This window comes from Erpetoichthys calabaricus, chromosome 1 (assembly GCF_900747795.2).
Source record: "Erpetoichthys calabaricus chromosome 1, fErpCal1.3, whole genome shotgun sequence".
Lineage (NCBI taxonomy): Eukaryota > Metazoa > Chordata > Cladistia > Polypteriformes > Polypteridae > Erpetoichthys > Erpetoichthys calabaricus.
The window spans coordinates 350235317-350250253 of record NC_041394.2 but is presented as its reverse complement, the minus strand read 5'-3'; the positions used below and the strand labels follow the sequence as shown (position 1 = coordinate 350250253).

General features: G+C 40.4%; 1 protein-coding gene and 1 long non-coding RNA gene across 11 annotated transcripts in view; one reads left to right on the top strand and one right to left on the bottom strand.

Moving 5' to 3' along the window:
• The window catches only part of LOC114668330 (zinc finger protein 883-like), a 774734-nt gene that overhangs the window by 207914 nt on the left and 551883 nt on the right, over window positions 1–14937 (top strand). The window contains exon 2 of one of the 10 annotated variants that reach the window (XM_051924939.1): window positions 11486–11524. The exons of 7 other annotated variants lie outside the window; for them this stretch is intronic. The gene's annotated coding sequence lies outside the window, so the exon portion shown is untranslated. 2 more of the 10 variants (XM_051924964.1, XM_051924962.1) reach the window with 2 other exon arrangements.
• LOC114669372 (uncharacterized) lies at window positions 9080–11424 on the bottom strand. Its single transcript, XR_007935092.1, has 4 exons — window positions 11034–11424; window positions 10579–10626; window positions 10432–10493; window positions 9080–9744 (listed from the first exon to the last, which is right to left on the bottom strand). It is a non-coding gene; the product is annotated as an uncharacterized LOC114669372 (long non-coding RNA).

Here is a 14937-nt window from a genome sequence, read left to right as displayed (position 1 = left end):
CACGGTGGCTCTAAAATCTGTACTAACCCCTACTCTCACTTCTGTTTCTTTTTCCGGTTTACTTTTGGTGGTGTGCCACCACCATCTACTCAAAGCACCGTGATGTTCCAACAGTGATGGATTAATAGCCAGAAGTCTGCATGTCCATCATCATCAAGTCCTTCCGTGAGAACCCTAGACACAAGAGGACTTTTTCATTCACAGCGCATCACTTTTTCCACATTTTGTTATGTTACAGCCTTATTCCAAAATGGATTAAATTAATTTTTTCCTCAGAATTTTACACATAACACCCCATAATGACAACGTGAAAAAAGTTTATTTGAGGTTTTTGCAAATTTGTTAAAAATGAAGAAACTGAGAAATCCCATGTACATAAGTATTCACAGCCTTTGCTCAATACTTTGTCGATGCACCTTTGGCAGCAATTACAGCCTCAAGTCTTTTTGAATATGATGCCACATGCTTGGCACTCCTATCCTTGGCCAGTTTCACCCATTCCTCTTTGCAGCACCTCTCAAGCTCCATCAAGTTGGATGGGAAGCGTCTGTGCACAGCCATTTTAAGTTCTCTCCTTTGAGATGTTCAATCGAATTCAAGTCTGGGCTCTGGCTGGGCCACTCAAGGACATTCACAGAGTTGTCCTAAAGCCACTCCTTTGATATCTTGGCTGTGTGCTTAGGGTTGTTGTCCTGCTGAAAGATGAACCGTCGCCCCAGTCTGAGGTCAAGAGCGCTCTGAAGCAGGTTTTCATCCAGGATGTGTCTGTACATTGCTGCAGTCATCTTTGCCTTTATCCTGACTAGTCTCCCAGTCCCTGCCACTGAAAAACATCCCCACAACATGATGCTGCCACCACCGTGCTTCACTGTAGGGATGGTATTGACCTGGTGATGAGCGGTGCCAGGTTTTCCCCAAATGTGACGCCTGGCATTCACACCAAAGAGTTCAATCTTTGTCTCATCAGACCAGAGAATTTTCTTTCTCATGGTCTGAGAGTCCTTTAGGTGCCTTTTACTAAGGAGTGGCTTCTGTCTGGCCACTCTACCATACAGGCCTGATTGGTGGATTGCTGCAGAAATGGTTGTCCTTCTGGAAGGTTCTCCTCTCTCCACAGAGGACCACCGGGTTCTTGGTCACCTCCCTGACTAAGGCCCTTCTCCCCAGATCGCTCAGTTTAGATGGCTTGCCAGCTCTAGGAAGAGTCCTATTGTTTTCGAACTTCTTCCACTTACGGATGATGGAGGCCACTGTGCTCATTGGGACCTTCAAAGCAGCAGAAATTTTTCTGTAACCTTCCCCAAATTTGTGCCTCGAGACAATCCTGTCTCGGAGGTCTACAGACAATTCCTTTGACTTCATGCAAAGTTTGTGCTCTGACATGAACTGTCAACTGTGGGACCTTATATAGACAGGTGTGTACCTTTCTAAATCATGTCCAATCAACTGAATTTACCACAGGTGGACTCCAATTAAGCTTCAGAAACATCTCAAGGATGATCAGGGGAAACAGAATGCACCTGAGCTCAATTTTCGAGCTTCATGGCAAAGGCTGTGAATACTTATGTACATGTTCTTTCTCAATTTTTTTATTTTTAATAAATTTGCAAAAACCTCATGTAAACTTTTTTCACATTGTCATTATGGGATGTTGTGTGTAGAATTCTTTGGAAAAAAATGAATTTAATCCATTTTGGAATAAGTCTGTAACATAACAAAATGTGGAAAAAGTAATGCGCTGTGAATATTTTCCGGATGCACTGTATGTTAGGTAGAATGCCCAGAGGGGACTGGGTGGTCTCGTGGCCTGGAACCCCTACAGATTTTGTTTTTTTGTCCAGCCGTCTGGAGTTTTTTTTTTGTTTTTTCTGTCCACCCTGGCCATCAGACCTTCCTCTTTTTTTTAATGTTAACTAATATTGTCTTATTTTAATTTCTTATGTTGTTATATATATTTTTTTATTTACTGTTCTTCATTATGTAAAGCACTTTGAGCTACTTTTTTGTATGAAAATGTGCTATACAAATAAATGTTGTTGTTATTATTATTTATTATTATTATCATCGCAGATGTATTTTACGAATATACGCTCCATCTCTTACAGTCACTTTATGTTGACCATCCACCTTTAGAAATTACTCCCACCTTTCTTTTTACGCATCCATAAGGCAATTGGCTAAAGTGGGACATGAATGACAAATAACACCGATTAGCGATTTTGTTAACTAAAAAGGTGATTGACCGCGAAATTAAAATTTTCGATTGGCTGACCAGTGCCTGACGTACGCAAATTTAATATATGATTGGCTGAAGTCGAAAATTATATTCTCGCCCATTTTACTCCTGTCTGCAGCAATATCTACTTGGGTTTTCGTCACCCTTGATGACGTTTTTGGAGTATTTTGACCCGTGACGTCACCAAAAGCAGCAGATACCAAGTAGATATTGCTGCAGACCGGAGTAAAATGGGCAAGAATATAATTTTCGACTTCAGCCAATCATATATTAAATTTGCGTACGTCAGCCACTGATCAGCCAATCGAAAATTTTAATTTCACGGTCAATCACCTTTTTAGTTAACAAATCGCTAATCGGTGTTATTTGTCATTCATGTCCCGCTTTAGCCAATTGCCTTATGGATACGTAAAAAGAAAGGTGGGAGTAATTTCTACAAGTGGATGGTCAACATAAAGTGACTGTAAGAGACGGAGCGTATATTCCTAAAATACATCTGCGACGATAGTCTACTAGTGCCACAATCTTACACTGTAGTACTTTGTCGAGTGCATTATTTAGACTGCAGTGTATTTTTACCACCGTCACTTATGATTAGCAGTTCTGAAAAAATAATGATAATAAAAGTTTGGATATTAGATATTTATCGTTGGTAAAAAATCTCTGAAGAAAATTTAAATGAACATAACAATACAAATTTGTTTGTAGTAGCGACAATTTTAATGGATTGACGTGGACTTAAGTGTGTGCTCTACTTGATTGAGTCAGTCAGATTAAAACAAATGTTTGACTGTTGTTGTTTACTCGAATGTCCAAATGAAATAGTCGACTACATTTAACAAGTCACCTTAAAGACGGGCTGTAAACATTATTCAACGTTTAAAATTGTAATAACTGTCAGAGTAAAATCTTTACTTCTATAATACACAACCCTAAAATGTGTCTTATTACTTTCATTACTATTTATCCATCCATCCATTTTCCAACCCGCTGAATCCTAACAACAGGGTCACGGGGGTCTGCTGGAGCCAATCCCAGCCAACACAGAGCACAAGGCAGGAACCAATGCTGGGCAGGATGCCAACCCACCGCAGGACACACACAAACACACCAAGCACACACTGGGGCCAATTTAGAAATATAGTCACAATTAAATTATTATTTTTATAATGAAGTTTACTATGTTAAACGATCTGTGAAGAGCAAATATTATGCCTTAAAAAGAGTAATCATTTTGCAGTTTTTGTGACTGTGCATCTGTTAATCTGGGTATTCAATTATTTGACTTAATTTGATCTTTATTACTTTTGGGATTAAAATACCTCTTTAAGATCAGCAAATATATGTTTATAATATATAATATTTATGCAAAAGTTACATTTAGAGATTAAAACATGACAGATGTTTGTTTGTAGTTCATATCTCATTTATCCTCCATTTGACTCCATCAGGTCCTGGTGGTCTGCTAAACACGTCAGCCTGTCTTTAGGGTCTCTGAGACTGGAGGAGGCTAGGAGTCCAACTGTACAGCAGGCACTGATGGGCATCAGCATCACGACTGGTAACAAGATAGAGATGACAGATATTTCATCTGGACATAATCCTATATGAGTATCCAAGCAAACAGCATATTAAGAGCACACCGAGTCTGTATACTCCAGTATGGCCCTGACATAACAACCTGTACAGCTGTAAACGACTCCACTTTACTGGTCATTTTATCACACACTACACTGAGTCTGTCAAGTCTGAACCATTAAATAATTCAATCTGAACAGCTGGGAATTTATTTTGGCAATGATATTTCTGGTAAGGCATTTTTTTTAATGTTTGTCATAGGTTTATACTGAAAAACTGGTTTATATCAGTGTAGTTTTCTATAGGATATATATATACTGCTCAAAAAAAATTAAAGAAACCCTTTAGAGTATAGTGTCAAGTCAATGACACTTGTGGGCAATTGATTTGGTCAGTTAAGTAGCAGAGGGGCTTGTTCATCAGTTTCAGCTGGCAACAATGAGACGACCCCCAAAACAGGAATGAATGGTTTAACAGGTGGAGGGAGCCCACTGACATTTTTCCCTTCTCATCTTCTTTGTCACTCATTTTGCATTTGGCTACAGTCAGTGTCACTACTAGTAGCATGAGGCAATACCTGGACCCTACAGAGCTGGCACAGGTAGTCCAACTTCTCCAGGATGGCAGGTACATCGATATGTGGCATTGTCAGAAGGTTTGCTGTTTCTCCCAGCACAGTCTCTAGGGCATGGAGGACATTCCAGGAGACAGACAGGCAGTTCCTCTAGGAGAGCAGGACAGGGCCGCTCATAGAAGGTCCTTAACCCATCAGCAGGACCCTTCGGTATCTGCTCCTTTTGGCAAGGAGGAACAGGATGAGCACTGGCAGAGCCTACAAAATGACCTTCAGCAGGCAGGCCACTGGTGTGAATGTCTCTGACCAAATAATCAGAAACAGACTTCATAAGGGTGGCCTGAGGGCCCGATGTCCTCTAGTAGGCACCGTGGAGCTCGATTGGCATTTGCCATAAATTACCAGAATTGGCAGGTCCACCACTGGCGCCCTGTGCTTTTCAGAGATGAGAGCAGGTTTACCCTGAGCAAATGTGACAGACGTGAAAGGGTCTGGAGAACATAATGCTGCCTGTGACATTGTTTAGCACGACCGGTTTGGTGGTGGGTCAGTGATGGTCTGGGGAGGGAGGCATATCCATGGATGGACACACAGACCTCTACAGTCTAGACCAGGGCTACTCAAATATAAATTTGAAAGGTCCACTTACTAAATTTCCATTCAGTCTGAGGTCCGGAAAAGTGACGGTCAAATTCCAAATAGAGAACTCCAAAAAAAGGCAATCCCCAAACTTTAGAACTATACACAAAAAAATGACATGGTAGGCCTTTTAGTGTGAAAGGTGACACCTTCTTTGTGCCGCCAGTTGTTTGAACTTGGGCATAAAAGGTGTGAGGGCAAGGCGGAGGCACTGATGTAAATGTTCATTGGTGAGGGTGTCGCGGTATGTGTTTTTCACCATGTTCATAGTGGAAAAGGCAGATTCACAGCAGTACGTTGAAGGAAACATTGTAAGAATTTGAAGGGCCATCTTCTGCAGGAGAGGAACACCTGCCGCAGTAACCATCTTTGTCCAGAAGGTGACAAGGTCACAGTGAGATTCCTGCAGTGCTAGGTTTTCTTGTAGCTCAATTAACTCTGTTTGCAGAGAAGCAGCACTGGCCCATTGGAAGACTTTTGTGGCTTCATTTGAGAATTCTGCAATATTTTTGACAAGAAATGGATTTTCGATGCACAGCAAGACTTGTTTTCCCAAAGGGAAATCTTCAAAGCGAGTTTGGAAATTTTTAATCAGCTTGTCCAGGAATTCAGCATAATTGTGATGGTGATGTTTTCCTGCAGTCTGATCCAAAAGTCTTGGGAAGTGAAGCAGGTCCTGCTGTAAGTCACATTTGAACACCTCCAGCTTCCTCTGGAAAGCACGGACAGCTAACATGAGGTCACACACTGTGCTGTTTTTGCCTTGGAGCTTCATATTAAGGTCATTAAGATGGGAAGTAATGTCCGTTAGAAAAGAAACAATTTCCATTTTCTCGTCATTCTTCATGAAATCCACAAACGGTTTGGCTTTTGCACTCTTCTGATCCAACAGAAATGTCTCCAGCTCTTTCCGCAGTGCCCAAAAACGCTCCAGTACCTTGCCTTTACTAAGCCACCGGACATTGTTGTGAAGGAGCAAATCATCAAATGTTGCATTCACCTCTATTAGAAATGAGCGCAATAAACGATGTTGCAAAGCAGAGGATGCTCTCAGATAATTGACCAGTTTCATGACTGTTGTCATGACTTCTGAGTACCTTTCTCCAAGGCTGGCACACAAAACCATCTGGTGAATTATGCAGTGGTATGCCATGAGGTCAGGGTGGTGAGTTCTCAAGCGTGACACTAATCCCCTCTCTTTCCCAATCATACATGGTGCGCCATCAGTAGCAATGGAAACAACATGCTTCAGGTCTATCGCTCTGTCTCTAAGCATCTGTGTCACTGCTTCATAGATATCATCCCCCCTTGTGTGTCCATGGAGGTTTGTGAGACCCAAAACATCTTCATGAAATTCTCCCTTTTCTTCATCAAAAAATCTGACAAAGACCATGAGTTGATTCATCCACAGCCAATGAAATGAATTTGGCTTTTTTTATAGCAGAACTAAGTTGTTCAAGCAAATCATCAGCGAGTATTTCAGCTCGTCTTGCAGCAGTGGAATCAGAACAGGGTATTTGGTTTATTTTCTGGATTATTTCATCCTTTTGAGTCCCTTCAAACAGAGCAGTCACCACTTCACTCATACACTCTTTGACTACTTCAGCATCAGAGAAGGGTTTCTTGTTTTTTCCCAGGACCCATGCTACTCTAAGTGAGGCTTCTGTTGCCCGCTCCTGTTGTGTGGCTGATCTAACTATTACACTGCTTGTAGCTTCATATGATGATTTCAGCTGGTTTATTTTTATGGTCCTTACCTCTGGGTTCTGAGGGTAATTTTGTTCGAAATGTGCATGCTTGGTTTCATAATGGCGTTTCACATTACCACTTTTGATTATTGCTACCGTCTCGTTGCAGATTAAACACATTGGTTTTCTGCTTCCCACGGGGAGCACGAACGCATATTTTTCTGTCCACTCACTCTTAAATTCGCGGTTTTCAAAATCAACTTTTCTTTTCTTATCAATGTACTGTCTTGAGCCAGCCATCTTCACTTTCAGTCAGCAAAAAAAAAAATCAGTTATCTAAATTGGCACTGCCTGCGAGTGATGAGACTGCCTGTTCACCGGCCTGACCCAGAGCACGTGACCGGTACATAAATCTGGCTGCCGTGAATGAGCGAGCGAGCGAGTATGGGGGGGGTGGGGGGGGGGGGGGGGGGGGGAGTGGGAACGATACTGTTACAACTGCTGTGATTGGACATAGATGAAGCAACCAAACTGAGTAGAAACCTCAAAGATATATCGCGCGGAATCACAATTGCGCACTTCATTGAGAACTCATTTGGATTATGATTACATTTGCATGTTTGTTTTGGCGTCGGTCCAGATTTAACCGTATTTGGGTCCGGATGCGGACCGGAGTCCGCCTATTGAGTACCCCGGGTCTAGACAATGGTGGGCACTGCAGGACTGCCATTAGGTATCGGGATGAAATCCTTTGACTCATTGTCAAACCCTATACTGGTTCCTCCTGGTGCGCGACAATGCCCGGCCTCATGTGGCGAGATGATGAAGGAAATGATCCCATTGACTCAAACCCCAACACACACCCCCTACGCTCACTCATCTGACCTCAAACCAATAGACATTCTGTTTCGGTCCATCCGATGCCACCAGATTGCACCTCAGACTGTCCAGGAGCTAAGTGATGCCCTGGTCCAGATCTGGGAGGAAATCCCCCAGGACAACATCCATCGTCTCATTAGGTGCATGCCCCAACATTGTCAGGAATGCATACAAGCATGTGGGGGCCATTCAAACTACTTGGTACAATTTGGAGTTGTTGCAATGAAATTTTGGCAAAATGGACTCTCCTGCCTGCCGCATCATTTTTTCTCTTTGATTTTTGGGGTGTCTTTCAGTTCAGCCCTCCCTCTGTAGGTTGATCATTTTCATTTCCATCCTTTTGTTCCTAACACATCATCATATCAGTCCATAGCAGTAGAGATAGCCAGCAGATTTTTTTCCCCGTTGAGATCTCATGTCTTTTCAAAGTGTTCCTTTAATTTTTTTTGAGCAGTTTTTTTATATGTATAAATAAATAACACTGACCCACACTTAATGTCAAGACCTTAGAATAACGAGGTTCTTGCTGTGAGTTATGGTTTTAGAATACTGAGCTTCAAAGGTTTTGACTCTCCATTTATCAGGAGTATTCAATCCTTTTCCTTTAATTTTGTTCTTATATACACACAAGCTGCTGTCAGGATCAGGATGCTCAGTTTCCAATCTGTTTTATCCTGTGGGATTACCGGCGAGTCCAGCAAAGTGCCATTTGTAGACGGTGTTGATAAAAGTGGAGGCTCTGCTCAAATCTATCAGTTCGAGTTGTGCTAATACACGAGGTCAGGTGATTGGTCAGCACAAATTAAAACACTCCGCATTGTCGCTACTACAAACAAAATGGTATTAATAATTATTCAGTGTAAATTGTACAACCATTTCAAGAAATATTTACAATTAACAATAATGATGGGTCAGTTGAACTGAAAGAAAAATTAATCTTTGTGCATTCTAACAAACAAACTTATCAGGGAATATACTGAAGCACGGCCACTTCTATATATTATATATAAATAAAATGTAATGGGGATAGACATGTTTGCTTGTAATGTTCAAAAAAGTAATAAAACTGTACAATGCAGTTATAAAAATTAAAGAAAAAAATGCAGATGGCATGAATTGACTAAAACACAATTTCAAATATACAGAAAATAAATCAACAAAGTGTCCTTTATTATTTACAGCAAAAGTTTAATGAAATCTACACAACTCTATTATGCACAGTCAGTTTAGCACTCAGAAATCAAAAAGACCAAAGACCAGTAAAGCCAGTGACACGTTTATCAGAGGAGGCGTTGAGAAGCCTCAGTGATGCTGTCTGTCTTTGGTACTCCAACAGTTGAAACACAAGTTTGTCAAACTCTTCACTCACTTAAAAAAAAAAAACCCAAAGGATTACTTTCACCAATACTAAAAGTGTATTAATGTGTATTTTAAATTTCACTTTAAACATATATTTATATGTATTTAGTTTATATTCTTGTCTGAATTCACTACAAGTAAAATGGTATTCTGATTAACAGAAGAATGGTGCTGAAAATAAAAAGAAAGAACCGTCTACCCCCCAACACCACATGACGTCCCACTCACCGTCTGCTGGTCCATCAATGAGCAGACCTTCTTCTTTTTACTCACAAAGACACTTTCTGTACTCAGAGACTCACTGAAGCCAAATGAGCCTCTGGCATCAGCACATCCAGAATGATGTGAACTCGGGGTGTTGATCTTTTCAAAAGTGCCTACAGCTCTTCACATCACTTCATCAGGTAGTTGTAGAGGCCATCTATCAGCACCTCATCTTCTACTGTATAGAGGTCATTACCTGGTGACCTTTAGGATCTTCATCATTTTTAAACCATTAAGATGATATCCTTTTAAGATACAACAGCCTGTTGGACAAGCAAGTACAAGAGTTTGGTGCTACAAAGTCATCATAGCTCTCTGCTACAGATTACAATAACAAAGTTTTACTTGTTATCTGATCTAAGTTACCAGCAAGTGATCATCTGCTCCATGGCCCTTTATGATGAACTCCAACAGTTTTTCATGTTGAGTCCCCCTGGAGGCCCTGCTGATCTCTTCAGCCACATAAACCCGAGCCCCTTGTCCTCGAGTCAGCTGCCCTACTGCAGCCACACAGCCAGCCTGCTCTCCTACAAGGTGAACACACAAATAAAACATCAAATTGTCAGATGTAGTATTTGTCTTGTGCAAGCTGTTTTGGTCTGAACACTCCTGTTTTCTCATAATAGTTGACACTTTGGAATAAAGTTCAAACTGTCAGAATTACTCTGTGGTTCATTACAAAAACTCTCATTCATGGTTATCTCAATAGTTCTTTAGAATACATCGATTATTTCAGAGTATTATGAATACCCCAATCTGGACACTACCTAAAGTAACATGCAAGTCACAGGCATGTCATCCTAAGAAAAAAAGGATAAACCGTATACAGTGCTGTCCACTATTATTGGCACTCCTTGTAAAAATTAGTAAGAAGTGTTAGAAAAAGCCCTGTTTGCTGAAGAAATGTCACCTTGTACTGAAAAAATTAGAAACATCTGACTTTTAATTGAAACAAACAAAGCCCTCATCAAGAAATAAATATTTTTAAAATTAACATTTTTATAAGGGGTGTCATTAAAAGTGGAGGGCACGTTAAATGAATGCCACACAAGAAGAAAAAAATTATAAATATATATTATCAGCATCTTTAAAAGACTGACAGTAAAATCAAAGGGTTCCTCCTGGTCAGATAAAGAGCATACAGAGAGGATAAGAGAAAAAGTATTGCAATCCTACACAATCGAAACACAAATGTAAAGTTAAATAAAGCTTACAGTTCATATTCAAATACCATCAACGTGTCAATTCCACAGTCTACTGAACCAGCGGGGATGTCCTAGGAAAAGAAGGAAAGAAAAAACACGTTTAAGTCAAACACGACAAGTCAATTACAAGTTTAAGAAATGGGTTTTGCAATTTACCTGCTTTTTCATTAACATCCAATTTCCACAAGATATTCTTGTAGCAAGCTGGGTGAAAGGAAAAAAATATATAAATGTCACTTGTAATTAAATTGAAAGGCTCTGTGCACCTCGCGACTGTCAGTCTGAGTCAGATACAACTTAGTGGCGCACTGCCCATTGCAGGAAAGTCTTTAACAGTTTAGAAATAGCAGGCATCATCTGCGCAAAACTACCATGAAATTCTATTAAAATTGACAATACAAAAACATCGCAGATTATTATTTATTATTATTTATTTATTATTATTATCGCGGTCCACTTCAAGCACCGAATATAAATCAATTACTACAGCGAAAATTATTATTAATACAAATGTAAAGGTTCACGGTACAAACATAACCATGCAAAACAAAGTTATTAAAAATACGAAAAAACTGCAACTTTCAAACGTTTTCATTTCGAAGCACACTTACTTCCATTGTCAAAAATACGAGCAATTAGTTTCGTCGCTGCTTCTTCTTTTGTCTAATGGAGTTTCATCGCCGCAGCTTTTTTTTGTCTCCTTTCATTTAATGGATTTTCGTTGCTTGGTACAACCGCAGGTTATTTAAGAGGAAACTTTATAAGGCGGAACCTCAAAGAGGTAGGGATCACGAACTGAGAAACGTTTGGTTAAAGTTACACTTGATAGACAACTTCAAACGTTGATAATTGGACAGGTGAGTTTTCGATTGTCATACTTCAACAGCAATCTTATTCGTTGAAATTCTGAATTAGCCAATACTATCCACTTGCATTTACAGTTATCCCGCCTTCAGATCCGCCCATACTGTCTCCGGTCTGCAGCAATACCCTTCTCGCAGATACGGAAGTCGGCGAGCTCTTCTTGGTTGTATGCAGCAACTCGAAACAGGCTGCTGAGTAGGTCGGCTTTAAAAAGTATCACATCGCACACAGGGTGAAGGTGAGTGATATGAGTCGGTTTTGAAAGAAAATCATTACCAAGAGACGGAGGGTAAGTATTTGTGGTTTGGGCACGTGGTCAGTTCACGAATGCGTGAGTTTCCATCCGCTCCAGTCAAAGTAACTAAGTAGAGGTAAGCAGGCCGTTTGTGTCTATCACGTTAATTTCAATAACACACACAGCGCTTTAATTTTTACTTTTCTTTCTCTTTTATCATTCCGCGGTGTTTGTAATCGGTCGGCATTTCAGAAAGCAGCGAGGAGTCAGTCGGGCTTTACACTTATGATCAGAGAAAGACAAACGCGAACTGAAACAAACTGGAGTCCGCGACTGTGGAGAAAAGTCGAAGTGCATACGAAACCAAGAACGAAAACAAATGTATAGAGGGAGAGAAAGTGTAGCGCTGTCGTGCCGGTATTCCTCGGGTAACCCATCTGGAGAAGTCTAAATTTAATGTTCATATCTTTTGAGGGGTGGCGCAGTGGTAGCGCTGCTACCTCGCAGTTAGGAGACCCGGGTTCTCTTCCCGTGTCCTCTCTGCGTGGAGTTTGCATGTTCTCCCCGTGTCTGCGTGGGTTTTCTCCGGGCGCTCCGGTTTCCTCCCACAGTCCAAAGACATGCAGGTTAGGTGGATTGGCGATTCTAAATTGGCCCAAGTGTGTGCTTGGTGTGTGGGTGTGTTTGTGTGTGTCCTGCGGTGGGGTTGGCACCCTGCCTGGGATTGGTTCCTGCCTTGCGCCCTGTGTTGGCTGGGATTGGCTCCAGCAGACCCCCATGACCCTGTGTTTGGATTCAGCGGGTTGGAAAATGGATGGATGGATGGATGTCTGTTGAGGACGGGTGTCCATAATCAGTATGTGTGTATTTCTATACACGGCTTAGCATTCTGAAACCGGCATATATTTTCATGCATTGCACGGATGAACAATTCTCTTTTAGCCTGTGTCATATGTGAAAAAGTGTATGTTTTGGTGCTAAAATCTAAAGATTACCACGTTTAGTGGGTTGGCAAACCTAACCTGACTTACTATGGTGGTGTATACTGTAGACGCAGGTTCAAAGAGAGAAGACAGCAGAAGATAGACACAGTTTGTTGAATCAACACACCCCTTTATTCTTTATGATTCTTGGTGAATAGAGAGACTCCGCAGCGCCTGTCAGCTCAGTGCTTAGGGCCAGCTGAATCTCTCCTCCTTCTTTTCTTACACACTTTTATAAGTTGGCTGTTATGCCAACACCCTGAGCAACAGACACATGACTTAGATAAAATCATCACTTCTAGCTTAAAGTTTACACAAGCATTTCTGATTATTATTGAGCAATAAGACTTCTCCCTTGAAGTGTGCATTTTAAAGATTACTTCTTTGCATATAAAGTTCGCCTGAAACACAGTTACTGGTAATCTTTGTGGTTAGGCCTACTTCCCTTTATTTTTGAGATATGCTGTTATTGTTTTAGCTATTTTCTACACCTAGGCTCTAATGCTTAATAACCCTTAACTTTCCCACATACCTTAACCATCTTAATGCATTCATATGGTTAACACAAAGAACTCTTATACTTACATTTTCTTAGCAATCAGCTGGTTTGCATAACATATTTTCCATCCACCCAAACGCACATAGATAGTAATCATCAAGGCGTTTTAGACTTGTTTATCTAAGTACAAATATATCTGTTGCACTAAGGTGTAGTCACGAAATCTTCTTCCCCTCCCTTTGACTAGGTCAAAAGGCCCTCAGCCCAAGATTCTTTTTTCAACTATTATTTAATATATTGTTTCAAATTTTTATTATTCCACAATACGTATGCAGTTGTACGCTACGATGGCCCATAGTCGGTTCCTACCCTGCACAGCTACTCTGGTTTTCTTCCCATACCTCACTGACATCAGTTTCTGTGTGCTTTGTACTAGATATAGAGATGAGGTGGATGGTAAAACTCATGGTGGCTGCTCACTACATGTAGTTTTATCACACTGAGCTCGGCCAGGGTGTGTGGGTCACCATTTTGTGCCACTAGGAATTCTTAAGTGAACACCACAGACTGGCCTGGATTCCCTGTTCTTAGCAAGGCTCTGCTTGATTTAATTAAAATCTCCATAAGGTCAGTAATTGGTTGTTCTTTGTCTGGCCCCTCCCCATGGGCTTACCCATGGTACATTGGTCAATGAGGAGCACAGATCTCCAGACAATGGACCACTAATGATGAGTGAGGCACGCAAGCTCTCAATACTGGGAGAAGTTATTTAGTAGGAGTTTATTACTATTTTTAAATGTTTTTTTTCTTTAGGTTTTGTGTGTTTGCGTGCAACATTTACTTCCATATGATGGATCTGATTAACTTAATCCTGGATTTGTGTTGTTGGAAACATCAATAAAGTTCTGTTTCGGAGACTTTGAAGTAAGATTTGCAAACATTTGTTAAGAATTGCACTATTTAGTTGCTGTCCACCATTGTTATTAAGCATTTTTTTCCAGACAGTTTTATTTCTAAGCTCTGTACTCACACATGTGATGCCCATTATACACGACAGTCCTTGAGTCTTCAAACTGTGAGGTCAAAATTGATCTTATAGCTGTGGACAGAAGTAAATAGAAGTATATTAGAAAATAATTCAATAAAGAGGACAGGAAAAGATTATGTGAATTAGTAAAAGTGCACAATGATGCTGGTTCTGTGAGTATTTTACTACACATCTTCACTGGGATTATATATATTTAGTTGTCTTTGAATTTGAGGAGGACATTTTCAGAAATAATAGTTTTTATTACTGTGAAGTCCTTCCAAATGTTAGATTACTCACGGTAGGCATCAGAAACCGCTACTTTGACAGTAAAACCCCAATTAGTAGTAAGTGAGCAGCCATTGTAGTAGTGTATTTGTTTAAAGAAGTACAAGCCTTAAATTTTTCAAAAGGATCTCTACCTGTGTGATTTGTAAAACTTCTTTATTGTTTTAAATTAGTGAGTTGAGATTTTTTAGCTCCCCCTGATACCTGCCACTGTTGTATTTGTTTTTTACACTTGCATTGTCCTTTCTACTGTATTGACCAGCTCAATTCTCTTCATGTTTTATAAATTTAGTAAAAGTTGGAAACCTGTGGTTGACACGACCTTCCAAAATAAAGATTAGATGTTTGTCTTATTAAAAACTGTTCCTCGTGTGCTGTAATCCTACTGCTGTCACTCACTTTTTATAATCTTTTCATCTTTAAATGTGCTTTCGCAACTCTTGTTAATTTGTAGCCACTATATATTCCCTAAATTGAAGACCCGCTCTTCTGTATTTACATCTACTGATGTGACAAAATGCTTGCCTGCAAAGTCCTTTCAATTGCCAGACAGTCCAGAGGATGAAGAGCACACCATAGTTTGAGATCAGATGTTCATATAATGACATCTTGTCCTCTC